Here is a 9,699-nt window from a genome sequence, read left to right on the forward strand (position 1 = left end):
GGATCGTGTTATTAATGAAATGATTATTATTACTAAAATAAGGTGTAATAAGGCTATCTTAGTCAGCTTGGGCTGCCCTAACAAAATACTGTAGATGGGGTGGTTAAAACGACAGAAATGTATTTCACATGGTTCTAGAGGTTGGAAGTCCAAGATCAAGGATGCAGCAGATTCAGTGTCTGGTGAGGGCCCTCTTCCTGCTATGCAGATGCCTGTCTTTCTCCTTGCATCTTTCCTAGTGGACAGAGATAATTGTTCATGCCTCTTCTGGTAAGGGTACTAATCCCATTCATGAGGGCTCCATCCTCATAACCTAATTACCTACTAAAGGCCCCATCTCCTAATACCATCAATTGGAGTTTTAGGCTTCAACAGTGGGACACAGTCACTCCACAGAAAGCATTATTAAATAAGCATAAGAAATTATAAAAGAACCATATAAAGTAAGAAGGCCAGCCTAAATAAAACTTCAAAGCAGTAGAATAATAATGTCTTACATTTTCACATATGTCATTTTCTGCCAGGCCATCAGTTAAATGAGTACCTGAGCCACTATGTGCCTTACCAGAACTGTACTTTTGGCATGATACAAATATTGAGGGAACTTATCAGAACTAGGCCTTTATTTTGCTTCTTCTATTTATTTTAGGATTAACTCATTCATTTTGTGCATTTATTCAACATTGTTAATATATATTATATGCCAGCCATTGTATCCCAGGCCTTGAGGATACAGAATAAAAAAACGATCATCCCTCCCTGTTAGGAGCTTATAGTTTGGAGTGAAGACAGACAAGCAAACCCTCATAATCCAGGGTCACATAAGCTGTGCCAGAGTTAAGTGTTGAAGACTGGGATCTCTCAAGACAAGCACAGAGTCTGATGAGGGGAACAGGGAAGGCTTTCTGGAAGAGGTATGAGCAGCACTAAGGGAAATCCAGAAAGGAAGTATCAGGACAGTGAAGGTACAGAGTGCTAAGAAAACCTAAAGCACTTCAGAGAGTGACACATTGTTGATACGGGTGTCAAGGGGGGAGAAGGTTAGATAGAAGTAAGGGCTGCAGTGCCTGTGTCACAGGGTTCCCCTTTACCAGAAACCTTTGGAGAAGGTCAATCTTGATGTCAGGTAATCATAGGCCTCTCCTGGGCCATCCTGGGAACATGACCAAGTCTACACACCCTCCACGGTCAACAGTGCAGAGCGGTATTGGTATGCTCTATTCAGTACCTTGCCTATGTCTTAGAACAAAGCAAGCATTCAACACATTTCAGTTGAATGAAATTTTAAGATAAACATTTGGGATATTGGTCCTGGTTTCATCTACTTTTTCAGCATTATGTTTTAATCTGATGTTAGTGTTTTTATCTCTAAAAATCTTTGAAAGAAAGTAGGTTATAAGTAAGTTAGGTAAATGCATTTTTTAAATATATCTTCTTGCTTTATCCTCACAACTCAGTAGGTAAGTAAAAAACAATACTAAAGTGCCATTTAAAAAATAAGAAAATTAAAGACTTGTTATTCTGGCCAAGAAGGAGTAGCAAGGACTGGTTTTACCTGAAAGATCTCCCAGCCAGAACAACAAAAATACTGGAGAAAATGTATGAAACAACAGTTTTGAAGACACTGGATATCAAGTCATAAAGGCTAGGAATCCCTGAAGGGTAGAAAACAAATAAAAAACCCATCACTATTCAAGGTTCTTCCTTGAGAGAGGCTTCCAGGCCATGGAGAAGGCAAGGTGAGTCAGGCAGAACCCAGTGTCTCCCTGAGGTAAACAGATGAAGGTGAGAGTCAAGGGAGTAAGTCTGACGTTTGAAGAACAGAGTACTGGAGAGGAGAGAATTGTACAGAGAAAGAACTCCAGTGATCTGCAGAGGGGCTCCCCTGAGTATTCAGCAAAGCACTGATCAGCTCATGCATGTGAGGAAAGTATGCTAGGCCAGAGGTAGAACCATCTGAGAGGATTAGAGGGAAGATTACCCAGAGTTCACACAGGGCCAAGAATGCTGCCTTCCCACCCACACTACCCCTACTTCCCCCAGTCAGACTGGAAATCCTCATGATTCACAGGGCATTAGATAAAGTACCCTGAAGGGTCTTTCCTCACAAACAGGGTGAAATTAATGCTAGATTAAATGCAGCTCTACACTCACCTAACAAAGCTTAAAAGCAATACTTGAAAGGATCCCACCAAGTTTTAAATAACTTAAAGGCATCCCAGAACAAAGCTCAAGAAGATCTGTGGACTAAAAACCTACTCAAGACCCAATAAGATAAAATTCACACCCTGTCAAAAATTATCAGGCATGAAAAAAAGCTAGAAAATACAACTGATAATGAGGAGAAAAATCAACAAATCAAAGGAACCAAGAACTGACATATGCTAGAGAATTAGTAGACAAGGACATGAAATCAGTTGGTATAACTCTATTCCATATTTTCAAAAAGCTAGAGGAATAAAGGCATGGAAGATGTACAAAAAAAACCCAAATCCAACACCTGGAAGTGAAAACTACAATTTCGGAGATGAAAAATACACTGAATGAGATTAAGAGCAGATTTGAACAAATATGAGTAGAGCATCAGTGAGGTCTGGAACACCTTCAAATGGCCCACTGGAGGGGTGGGAAAGGCCTAATGAAACTGGAGTTCTCAAAGGAGAGGAAAGAGGGTAGGGAACAGAGGAAACATTTAGTTGCAATGAAACCAGCAAGAAACAGGGAGAAAACACCAAGGCATATCTTAAATTACTAACAACAATGAAACAAAAACTCAGCATATCCCTAACTTCCTTTTCATTATATAACAAGTGGGTCCATTCACAATGGTCAGACTTTATTCATACTTAAAGAGGTTATAGAAATGGTTTGGCAAGGTATGGACTGGGAGTGAAAGAAGGAGGAGAAATAACTATCCAGGCATGAAGGTGGAGATGCAACCATGGAATCTTTAATAAAATTTTCTAACACTTCATGCACCTGACCAGTGTCACCAAGACCATGCTTCCGAAGGCAGTGAGGATACCCAACGTCACAGAGCATGGAGCCAGCACTTTGGTTCGGGTCACTGTCTCACCTACTTTCTTTAGTCTGCCTTCTTCCTCTCAGGTCTTAATTTTTGACTTCTTGGGATTATTATCTTGGTCAGTATTTTTCTTCTTATTCTTTTTCAGTCACTAGATTTTCTCTTGCTCTGGAAAAAAAAAAAAAAAAAGCCGTGTGGGGAGGGTAGTATATGTGGCATTTCCAAAGCTTATAAGACAAAGACAATTATCAATTATCTTTCCTTTTGCTCATTTGGCATTTGTAAAGTAGAAATTCCAGCTACTGCTTCATCACTTATCATTTATACACTGGAAAATGCTCATTCATTCATTATTTATCTGATGAGTATCCTCATTGATTTGTTTTTTCTTAAGGAATCTTTTCATTTCTTAGCTTGATTTTGCCTCTGTGATTTCTTATATTTCCATCTTAAATAATAATCAGAAGAACTATTGGTAGAAATCTAGAATGATATTTACTATCAAATTAAGTGTACTTTTAGGAGTTTCCCTGCCTGCCCTACCTGTCCACTCCACATACACCTAAATATTGTCTCCACTGAAGTTGAAATTCTTAAAATATAATATAGATTTTATTTAACTAAAAAGTATTCTATACCCTATTATACACAAACATCAAGCAAGACCTACCGGCGGGTGTAAAAACAAGTAACATTGACACTTCCCGTAGAAAGTCCACAATCTAGAAGCAGAGTTAGGAAAGACAAAACTATACAAAATTCAAGCCAAACCATTCTAAGTACTTCTTTATTAATAGGTATTTTTCTGAATAGTTTGTTCAGATACCAAAACAAAACAAAACAAAACAAAAACATTTCAAGTTACAAAATGATTGTTCTTTGTTCGAAATCAATTCAACATTAGTTGAGGCAGTATTCAGGCCTGGACTCATGAAATCCAACATGAATGTATGATTTTAAATAGTGCTCTTAAAGTTTTAGTCTTAACTAGTATTATTGTATGTAAACATACACCAAAAATATATAAAAATTATTAGGGCTATATTAAGCTTATGAAACTTAGAAACATGCTATAAGTCAGTGGGCCAAGAAAAATGAGCATCTTAGAGCCTAGAAGTTTTGACATCTGGAAACAAACCTTGCTTTAAACAATACGGGCACTACTTGTTTATCTGCTTATCTTTTTCTACTTACAAAATAATTGTTAGAAATGGTTGTATCTAACAAATAGTATTATACTTGTTCATAATACATTATTCATAGTGATATACAGTCTTGACATAGTTGTAACCATGAAAGGCAGGCCATGCAGGGAAAGATACAGCAGTTTGCCTTACAACTCCTTCTTGACCTCCTCACTTTCCTAAAAATTGCAAAGGTGAAGTAAATAGCGGTAGTGTTGCACTAACTGAATATAGAAAAAGGAAAGCTGCCAAGGAGAACTATTAAATGTATTTTATAATTATTTTTTCTTTCCAATTCTCTGGACCAGTCACAGCCAGATCAATCATGCAGAAATCAGAAACCGTGGTTCAGATGACTGAGCAATCAGGGTGGCAGGGCTGCCAGTCCATTTGTCAGACTTAGCCAGACAAGGACAGAGCCTAAAGGAGCTCAGGGGAAGAGTGAGCACGAGTTATGTTCTCTGGCCTTGGCAATGGAGGTAGAATGTCAAGGGGCAAATGGATGTCTGGGAGAAATGGGAGAAGAGAAGCACTTGAGCCTGGGAAAGGAGCCATGAACAGTGGGGTAACTGAAAAGTGTCTGGGGACATTTGTGTGTTATTTCTGAAAGAAAAAAAAAAAAAACTAGTTGCAGGAAAATAGCTTTATTTTCATTTCTGAACTGTTTTATAGGTGATTTCCATAGAAATACTTTTCCCCTCTAAACAATCCAGCATACATAGTCTGAGGATTTTCTCCTTTCTATCCTAGCAGCAGTGTTCATATCCTAACACTCCTGCAGTTAAAAGTGTTCTACTCTGCTTCATCATCTACGCCTCCTTTCTTTCCTTTGTTATGAATGCTCTGCCTAGCAAGACAAAAGATTCTTTCTAGAAATAGCAAAGAGATGGAAGTGGAGGAATGAGGGAAGGAAGAAGGGAGATTGGGAGGGGAGGAAAGAGGAGAAGGAGAATGAAAGGATACAGGAGGAGGATGAAGCAGGAAGGCGTGGCCTATGTATGGCATCTTCTTTGGTCTATTGTTGCCTTTCTTTCTCTGGGTTGGCCTTGCTGATAGCTGCAGCCTAGGTAGGTGATAGCCTGCTGCTGCTGCTGCTGCTGCTGCTGCTGCTGCTGCTGCTGCTGCTGCTGCTGCTTCAGGCGCTCTTCACCATTGTGATGCATTAATGAAGTGGCGCTGCCCCGTCACACCTCATCAGCAGTCCTGTGCAGGCAGAATGAAATCACTCCTATTGACCCCCTGGCATATTTATAGGCTCTGTCTTTCTGCTGAGACTGGTAGTTATCACCTTCCCTTCCCCGTGTTGTGTTTATTCAGCAGCATGCTAAATCACACCCGGGCACAAGTGGAGCATTCATCAGGAACCACGAGCCCCTCTTTCAGTCTGCCAAACCTATCCAATTACTGAGGCTGGAAGAGCCTGCACAAACCCTTCTGCCAGGCAAGTTCTCTTGTCTGCACCCTCTAAAAATAATACCTTCTGAGCTCCGCACGCTTCCCCATCCAATCTTCACATTGACTTTGAACTGGCAGAGCACTCATTTATCCTTCATTGGCTTTGTCTCCGAGACCCCCCTTTTCTTCTTAAACAATGAGAAAGAGATGCTGCATTTCTTTCTAGAGGGGATAGGGGAGGATGTGCGTAGATTCACTTCCCATTCTTCTCTCTATTTTCTTGGCTACCTCTTCAGATGTGCAAGTTGTACATTCAAGTTCTTCTGAAGGGCAGCTGCACTCTGGTCCCATGCTGCCCTCTGTCTTTCTGTTTCTTGCTAAAGATGTTACAGAGTTCTTTAACCAGTAAGTTGGGAGAAACTGTTAAAATTACTGGAAAAATTGTGTCACTTCGGTTGAAAGTCATGAGAGCTAGATCCAGGCATTCCTTTAAAAGTTGACAGATGATGGTAAATTGTTTAAACGTATATATCTCTTAACATATATATTAATTTGTTAGGAGTTTGGGTTTTTTAACAATATTTTTACATTTTCAACTTTTCTTAATGTACCTGATTTTTTAGATTAGAAAAAAAGCAAAGATTAATAGTATTAAAGCTAAATATGTGGCTTGCAATGCTTTCTGAAGCTTATTACAATGGAATATTTATGATTTAGGATTTTTTTTTTAATTATGAGAGATAGAGTTGTGTAACAGCAACAAAACCTACCTAAGACTCAGAAAACCCGGATTCTTGTCCCAGCATCTTTGCCTCTAAGTAGAATTGTGACCTTGTAAGTCATTAATCACTCTGGGCTTTAGCTCCCTTATCTATGGTTCTGTCTAGAGCTAACACATCCATACTTACAAGCATAGGACCGAACAAAGGGAGCCAGACCAAATGATCATGTGATTAATAGCCAAGCTATTTGTGAGACCTGGGACAAAGGTTTATTACTTCCCTTATCCCCAGAGACTAATGCATAATAGCTGGTAAAGCCACAGGAGTAACACACAAAGCATACGGAAGACACCTAGATCAAGCATCAATCAACCTTACAGGGTGTGCTTGTACATACTTAACGAGTTCTAAAAAAACAAAAAAAATTAAACTTATTTGTAGCCTTTGCCAATTTCTGTGCTGTAGATATCCCCCACCATGATAAATTTCAAGCTACCAACTTGATTTCACTGATGGAAGAGCTAGAAAAAAATGCTAAATAAATTATTAAGAGCTCATACAAGGGCACGCCCCACCTCCTTCCAGAGATCAACTGGGCTTTGAGTGGGAAATGGCAGAATTTTATTGAAAGCCAGGGATATAAGATGAAGATAGTAAAGAAAGGGAGCTTATCTTAATAGAGTTGTTTTGAATACTTCTCAAAAGTGTCATAGCAATATCTCTAACAACTTTGAAAAAAGAGTGGGAAGTATTTTGATGCCTCCAATCTGTCTGGATATGTAATCCAAAGACAAGTTAGAAGAAAATTTCTTTAAAATTTCAAAGTAAATTTAAAATGTCAACTTTGCATTCTATTTTGGGAATATCTGGGATGATTTTAATACAAAATAGTATAAAAATAATAATATAAACATTTTTTGCAAATTGGAAAAAAAGCTTTCGTATACCTCTAGCATATCAACATGTAATTTCAATAAAAGACTCAAAACTCAAACCACAACTTGAAGGATTTAGAAAGGCTTTTCCCATAAAGGAAAGAAGAGTGGAAAGGAAGGAGAGAAGGAAGGGAGGAAAGAAGAGAGATGGGAAGGGAGGGAGGCAGACAAAACAAACTGTATAAAAACACTATCACAGGGAAGAGATGATTTGAAAAGTAGATGCCACAATTGGGAAATTCTTGTTATCACTAAGCTCACCATCACCCTCCATGGCAAAGAGGTTCCAAATTTCTGAGCTCACTGGCTCACTCATGAACACATTCTCATTTAAGTTATTGCCTATTTAGGCAAAATTTGAAGATCAACAGAGGAGGTATTATAAAAGCCACGAAAATGGCTGTGTTAACAGGAGTAAGTTGAGAGACCACAATGATGGTGGGAATCAAAAACAGACATACTGAATTATGAGGAGATAAGAGCTTTGGTTTAGAAGAAATTAATTCCCTAATGGTATGAATATGCTTAGAGAGGAAAAGTGAGCACTAAGCTAGAGGCCTTGCTGCCTCAGTTGGAAAGGGAATATTTTCAATAATCTGTACGAATGGGTCAAAATGTTTCTGAATTGATGTTGGACCATTCACTTAAATCTCATAAATATTCAGGGCACATCTGTGAGTACAAAATTCCAAGTGGAACAGAAGTTGATGTAAGAAAAGGGGCAGGCACAGGAAGTGTGGTCAAAAATAAAGATAAGATCCTCACCCTAAAGAAGCTAAGGATATAACGAGGGTTGATAAGTTGCTATCTAAAGTACAAGGACGAATGACAGCTACGATAAAAGTTAAAAACACAATGCTGGAGTAATAAAATCCAGTGGAGAATTGGGAAATGCACTGTGACCTGATTCTATTTCTATTCATAAATTCCTTTTTTTCTTGTAAGTGGTATATTTTGCTTACGCAGGAATAAGGTAGTCATTTTTATTTCAACTAGATACATCCAGCTTCACCACATTTTTTCTTTTCTCAAATATCATTTAGCCATGAAAAAAGAACTTTCTGTCTTACCAGCTAAGTCAAAAGGAGTTTACAAATAGCCTGCCCTTCTGAAGACCTTGCAGACCAATTCTTGGCGATGAGCTCACAGAGTTGTGTGGTCTGAAAACAGTTTCATATACTTCCCAATGCTGAAGTGAAGATTTTGTTTTCAGGTTCTTGCCATGAGTCTAGAGATCTATATATATGGAAAACATTTTTTTTCTACTGAGGGACATAATCCAGAACTTCACCCTTAAAAAACTGTTAATGTCCTGTTGAAATTTTCTGTAATTTTAAATTTTAATAACGCAATTCTAGTGTTTATTACTCAAAACTAGAGGAGCATACGGATGCTGCTAAAAAACAAAAGTCAAAAACCACCACCACCTGGTCCACAAGTTGGTTTACCTGGGAATTCTCTACCCTTCACATAATGCCATTTATGTCACTCAAAGCCTGACATCTTATAGAAATCTAACAAATTTGATCTGTTAGTCAGGTGTATAGCTAAACATCCAAATATGTTAAAATTCCAGGCGACAAAATTTTTAGCTTTCTTATAACATTTTCTTGGCACCACAGCTAAGGACCCCATTCCAACCCATCTCGAGATGTAAAGCCAAGGATAGACAGTTTATCACCCCTCTCAAAACTTCCCCTAAGGTGAGGTTGTGATGGTTAATAAATAAAATCCTATAATACACTGAAACCATCCTTAAGCACTATATAAGTGTGAACTTTTATTATAGCCCTGTTCCAATCTGCAACTCCATAACTTTCTTTTCCCCTAGTTGTATATTTCCTCAAACATGGGTCCTGCTCTAGTTAGGCTACTAATGAAAGATTTGTTTACATTTGCAGGTCTTGCAGAATTCTAAAGAACAAAGTCCAACCATCCCACCCATATTTTAAAGAATGAGATCTGTGTTAACACTTAAAGACATTTTCCACGTTGACCTCATGAACCCCAAAAGAAGGATGAAAGAAGGCTGGAATTAATGAACTTAGGGAACCTGTAACACTCCAAAAATGTTTAATGCAAAAATGTGATATTTTTGGTAGGAAATTTCCATTGCTTTCAACAGATTTGGGAAGGGACCCAAAAGGTGACTAAATGCATCTGCATTTAAACCAAAATATCATTGACCTTACAATTCAAATAGAGCTTAATTGGGGTATTTTCTAATTTTTTTTTCCTGAAACATACCCCTGGTCTTTATGTGGTTGCCAATACTTTATGTTGTAAGGAAATTTTTATATTTATACATCTTAAATTTTAAATTTTAGTTAAAACATATAAACTATTATCAAACCCTATCTCAAATTTCAGTTTTATTTAAACTATTTTGGGCTTAATACTTACTACCATTTAGAATTCTTATGATTCCCCTTCCTTTA

The 9,699-nt window shown here is 38.0% G+C and overlaps 1 long non-coding RNA gene across 1 annotated transcript; it reads right to left on the reverse strand.

The window, feature by feature from the left end:
- Positions 1–2,926: 2,926 nt before the first annotated feature.
- Positions 2,927–5,943, reverse strand: LOC105482209 (uncharacterized). The gene is made up of 3 exons (XR_987447.2): positions 5,173–5,943; positions 3,696–3,747; positions 2,927–3,193 (listed from the first exon to the last, which is right to left on the reverse strand). It is a non-coding gene; the product is annotated as an uncharacterized lncRNA (long non-coding RNA).
- Positions 5,944–9,699: the final 3,756 nt, after the last annotated feature.

Source organism: Macaca nemestrina, chromosome 8 (assembly GCF_043159975.1).
Source record: "Macaca nemestrina isolate mMacNem1 chromosome 8, mMacNem.hap1, whole genome shotgun sequence".
Taxonomy (NCBI): Eukaryota; Metazoa; Chordata; class Mammalia; order Primates; family Cercopithecidae; genus Macaca; species Macaca nemestrina.